At 42.0% G+C, this 6,000-nt stretch overlaps 1 protein-coding gene across 1 annotated transcript in view; it reads right to left on the reverse strand.

Annotated features, from left to right (window-relative positions):
• The window catches only part of PRRG1 (proline rich and Gla domain 1), a 101,463-nt gene extending 95,966 nt beyond the window's left edge, over window positions 1-5,497 (reverse strand). Inside the window, 1 exon segment of the mRNA XM_081125711.1 lies at window positions 5,410-5,497. The gene's annotated coding sequence lies outside the window, so the exon portion shown is untranslated.
• Between the last annotated feature and the right edge of the window lie 503 nt (window positions 5,498-6,000).

Genomic DNA, 6,000 nt, shown 5'->3' on the forward strand with positions numbered 1-6,000 from the left:
TCAGGATAACCAAATAAATCACTTTGCCATTGTAGGAAAGGTGGTTGTCTTATAAGCCCTGTGAATAGAAAAAAAAATCTAAACCAAACACTACACTTATTATTTCCTGTCAAAAGCCCTAAAAGAAAGCTTTACATCTTTTGTTACTCACATACATATCTAAGTGAGCACACACATGCATCCATTTGTCCTTTTTAATTTTGCCTTACCTAAAAGTTACCTGTACAGAATAGAGTTAACAAAGCCTTACTTACAACTAAAGATGCAATGTGAGAAATTTTACAGGACCATATTGCTAATATTTTATTCAAATACGATCTTCAAGTTACTATGTTGATGACAATATCCACCTCAAATATGAAATAACTAGCTCCCAATTCTGGAAAATGATACCTGACAGACAATTAAAGGACTGTTTTCTATATTTTTCCTCTTCCAGGAGAAAACTCATACAGGAAGTGACCTGGAGTATTCAAAGCATATTAAGCAATTGAAAATGGAATGAACTGATGCCTTATTACTCCAAGTATTGTCCATTGAAGAGCAACATCAGCATCATATTGGAGCTTGTTAGAAAGGCAGAATCTCGAGCTCAACCCCAGACCTCCTAAATCAGAATCTGCATTTTAACAAGATCTCCAGGGGATGGATGCATGCCCATACCAATGTTTGAGAAGTATCAAACTAATGGATTTATCCCACAAATGCAATGATGAGCAAAGGAAGTATGTATATATGGATGATACCATTTATATAAAGTTAAGAACAGGCAAAAATAGCATATTTAGGGACAGTTAGGTGGTAAAGTCTCAAGAAAAGCAACAGGGGACTTCAGGTTTCCAATCTGACATGTAAGGAGCTTAGAAGTCTCAATTCTCACCTAACAAGTAAAAAGATGACAAAACTGAAAAACAACAACTGTTCTTAAGTCCATCAGAGAAATGAAGTCATGGGACAAACCCTGCCCCCTAAACTGGAGAGAGATATGCAGATACAGAGAGTCACAACTTGACCAAGCAGAAACCCATGAGCAGAAACCTCTGAGGGAACCAGTGCCAAGGCAGGTTAACTTGAACTGTAATTGATTAATTGCTGAGGCACAGTATTGACAAGAGAGTTAAAATCTTCCGCTGGAACCAGTTATGGGGGACCACACTTTTGTTAGATTTACCTTCAGGAGCTGGACCTGGTTCTCACATTAAATATTGAAGAAAAATCCCCACCTGCTCCTGGTGGGGAAGAGGGAAATGAACCATTTTTAAATACACCAGAACATTCTGTTCTTCTTGACAAGGACTGCCCTCAGGAGAACCTATTTTACCAGAGCACTGCAACTTAGGGTACTATCATAGCCTAACCCAGGACAGAGAAGTGAAATATACAACTCCAGCCCCCTCTAGCCATCCTGTACCACTTAGAGGGGAGAACAAACTGAGAAGCATTGGTAAAGTTCACAGTCCAGGGGAGCAGGTTCACCAAACACTGAGACCAAATCACAAGACTATAGAATGCTTCCCCTACCTCCACACCTTACTACAACATTACTGAAGACCTATCTACTGCAGTTCCTTTTACCCAATACATTATATTCACTATTCAACAAAAAATTGCAAGGCATACAAAAAGGCAAAAAAGGCAATTTGAAGAGACTGAACAAACATCACAACTAGTCAGATATGGCAGGAATGTTGAAATTATCAGATCAGGAATGTAAAAATACTAGGTTTAGTATGCTATGGGCTTTAATGGCAAAAGTAAACAATATGCAAGAACAAGAAGGATAATATAAGCAGAGAGGTGGAAATTCTAAAAAAATAATAAAAAAGAAATGCTACCAATAAAAAATGCTGTAACAGGAATAAATGCTCTTTGAAAGGATCATTAGTAGATTGGACATGGCTGAGGAAAAGAATCTCTAAGCCTGAAGGTATGACACTAGAAACTTCCAAAACTGAAAAGACAAAACAGAATGTCCATGAACTGTGGGACAACTATAAAAGGTATGTATGCATAATGAGAAAAAGATGAATCACCTATTATAGTTGTAGACTTTAACACTCCTCCAATAGAAATGGACAGATCCAGCAGGCATAAATTCAGTAAGTACATAGTTGAACTCAACAGTATCATCAATCAATTGATTATAATTGATATCTATAGACTATTTTACCCAACAAGAGCATAATTCACATTTTTCTCTAGGTCAATTGAATATACACAAAGATAGACCACATGCTGGGACATAAAACACACCTTAACAAATAGAAATCACGCAATGTCTGAGAGCAGGTCACAGTGGAATTAAACTAGAAATCAATAACACAACAAGATAACTAAAAAATACCAAAATACATGGTGATTAAACAACTCACTTCTAAATAACATATGAGTCAAAGAACTCACAAGAAAAATTTTAAAATATTTTGAACTAAATGAAAATACAATTTATCAAATACTGAGGAATGCAGTGAAAGCAGTGCTAAGAGGGAAATTTATAGCACTGAATCTAATATAAAAGGAAGAAAGATCTAAAATCAACAATCTATGCTTCCACCTTAGAAAACTAGAAAAAGAGCAAATTTAATTCTAAGTAATCAAAAGAAAAGAAATAAAAATTAAAGCAGATATCAAAGAAATTGAAAACAAGCAATCAATAGAGAAAACCAACAAAACCAAAACTTGATTATTTGAAAAGATCTATGAAATCAATAACCCTCTAGCTAGGCTAAGACAAAAAGAGAGAAGACATGTGTTCCATTTCCTGAGCACCAATGCTCAAAGAAGTGGTTCTTATGACCAGGGTGCCCATCAAAATCTCCTGGAACTTTTTCATGCCCAAATTCTACACTCAGAAATTCTGGTTTAATGGGTTTAGATTAGGGGGAGGAACACTAAATATAAGTATGCGGGTGAAAACAGCTTCCTAAGAGAGTCTAATGCACACCACGGATTAAGAACCATTATCTCAAATACCTGTCATATATGTTTTTCTAGTCATAATAATGACAATGTTCCATCAACTGGGTCCATAATTAAACCAACCCTCTGAACCTGACATATACCAAAAACAAACACAAATCCAAATGTGTTCTCTTAGACCTATCCTTTGGAAACTTTACAAGATATCTGATACAATCAGGTTTAAGCATACTCTGCTCTTTGATAAACTTTGGTCTTTTGGTCTTTTCTCCCTTACTCCCTGAAAACTTGTCTGAATTTCACTTGGTCAGTGACACTCAGTGTGACAGAGGGCCAAGAGCTATCATTTGGAAACTTGTTAGATATGAAAATTCTCAGGCCTCATCCCAAACATCAGAAACTCTGATGGGGCCCAGAAATTTGCACATTCTTGTGATTACTGTGCACACTGATGTTTGAAAACCACTTTGCTAAGCCATTTGTTGAAGATATATAGGAGGAATCTACAAATATAGGACTGGAGCTTGAACAGGGTATGAGATGTCAATACATACACATTTTGAAGTTAATTGCTACTGAAATTGTTTCTTATAAGAAACAGCAAATAAAAATAGCTACCATCTTTAGGTATTGTGATACCACATTTTGATATTATGATAAGCTGTTAATATACCTGATCTCAATGATCAGGTATTATAATTAGCATTTTACAGATAAGGAAACTGACACTTAGAGAAAGAAGTTTAATATGTTGCCTCCAAATTCCATGCCCTTGATCACCACATTATTGTCCCTTGCATAAAGTGGGAAAGAAAGTCTTGGACAAAACCCTAAGAAGAAGACTCAATGGAAATGACTGAGGTTTACCAGTCAAAGAATTAGAGAAAAAGCCCAAAATATGGGAAGGAAGTCTAGGTGAGGAAAGTTTTAAGAAGGAAGCTGCTATAATCACAGTGGCTTGGATTTTTTTCAGTGAGTCTAAAGACCACAGAAAATGTAGAACTTTTTTTTTAAAAAAAAAAAGTGCTTTTACATTTAGATAGAGAAGGGATAAATTAAGTGGGGGGGGGGGGGGGGATAGAAGTTACTAACAGCCAAGATAGGTTCTCTGCTTTTCAGGCACAGAAACCTGTTCACTTCATGCTCGGATTGGGTGGAATTGTGCCTTTAAATACACTTCAGATCTGAAAGTAAATGTTTATAAAAGAATTCACAATCAAGGGAAAGGGGTGGAGGAGGAGGAAGTTCAGTTTTTGTTGTATTAAGTTAAACAAATGAGTAAAAAATCAACATCCATTCTTGAGAACACATGTATTATTTTTCATAAAGATCCTAAGTTTGAAAATGAAAGCCATGGAGCCTTATCAAATATTACAATATTTGCCCTAACGTTTTATATTCCCAGTATCATTTTTAAGAGTTCTAAAGTGAGTCTGCCCAAAAACTTGGCAGCACACACACACACCCTCAATCAACTTTTCACTTACCCTGACTTGAGCACCTTCGCATCCTTCAAGGTCTGGCTTTATTTATACTATGTCTATCACAAAACATTAATTTAGCTCTAAGTTTTGAAACCACCTCTTCACCCTTCCGTTCAATTATTTCCTCTTAAATGCCATTAGCCTCACATTTATCCTGAAGGGACACTTCAAGAATACATCAACAGCCCAATTACAAAACCTACGGCTGCAGCCAGAGTCTGAACACACAAATTCCCAATCATATCTCTCTCTCAAGGCTGTTCCTACCACTGAACAACATCAGCGGACCAGGAAGAAAATAAAAAAAAAAAAAAAAAAAAACTGAGGCAAGAAGGTCTTTTCCTTCCTTCCACTTCCACCATGCCTGCCCCACACCCACCCCGTTTTCCCACTGCCCGGGGCCACACCACGACCTCGTTCTACCCCGCCCCCGCTGTCACTCGCCACGGCTTAGAAAACAGTCATTGCCTTTGTTAAAATGTCCATGAGCACAATAGACCAGAAGACGGACACATTCCCTGGGACCAGGAGAAGGAAAGTCACAGGAAAGCAACACCTTCCTTGGCACTGGCCTGGGGCGACAGCCCATGTTCCCTAAATCCTCACCGGCGTGACGAGGAACGTTCCTGGCAACTCTGCACTCTGAGACCGCAGCGCGGGGGAAGGGATGGCCTGGGACCCGGCTCAGGGGCACCGAGCGGGGGGTACTGAACTTGAAGCTGGGACACTCTCCAGGGCGCCTTAACAAGCCTCGGGGTTCTGCCAAGCCTCAGGACGCACTTCAGCCTCCGGAGCCCTTTCCTTCAATTCTGCTGCTCACACGTAGCCTCACCCGCTCCCGCCACCGCGCACTCCGCTTCCCACGAGGCCGGGGCCGCTGACACCCTCAGGCGGCGCGGCCAAGCCTGCAGCCTCCCGTGTGGCTGATTTCTCCTCACGGTACCCAAGGCTCCCGGAACGGTCACCCGCGCCCATCCCAAACCCTCCCAAGAAGCTCAGCCCAAACCTCGTTCCTCAGCCGCGAGCCCCACGGGGCCACCTCACTCGCTAGGCGTCCCGCGCGCCGCTACTCGCTGCTCCGAAAAATCTCCAGCCGCGCCTGCGCGCTCCCAATGCCGCCAAGCCCAGCCGGAGCCGCGAGCCCGGAGCGGATGGGCGGGGCCGTGGGAAGCGGCGGGGGCGGGGCCAGGGAGGGGTTAGGAAAGGGACCGGGCCCGACTGGGTGGGAAACGGAGTGGCGGGGCCTCCGCTGCCTTGGTCCAGAAGACCAAGCGTTCAGGGCACCCGGCCTACAGCTTTTTCTACGTTGAGGCCTGTTTCTAACACTGGCAGAGAAGTCGTCGAGGTCCCTGGGTGCACCTCCACACTCACCGTCTAGAAAGCCCGGCTTGGCTGGGCCAAGCTTGCCAGCCCCCGAGCACCATACCTTTACCTGGAGCCACCTTGGGTCCTCACTAGCCTTTCACTCCTCTGCTTACCTAGCTCCCACACCTTATCCGCTCCACCCCAGGGCATTTCTCCTTATCGCCAGCAGTCCTCAGCCCTCCAGAGATGAGGGGCTTGGAGATTTTTCACCCCCAGACCGCCTGTGCAGGGC

The sequence above is a fragment of the Miniopterus schreibersii genome, assembly GCF_964146895.1.
Source record: "Miniopterus schreibersii genome assembly, chromosome: X".
Classification (NCBI taxonomy): domain Eukaryota; kingdom Metazoa; phylum Chordata; class Mammalia; order Chiroptera; family Miniopteridae; genus Miniopterus; species Miniopterus schreibersii.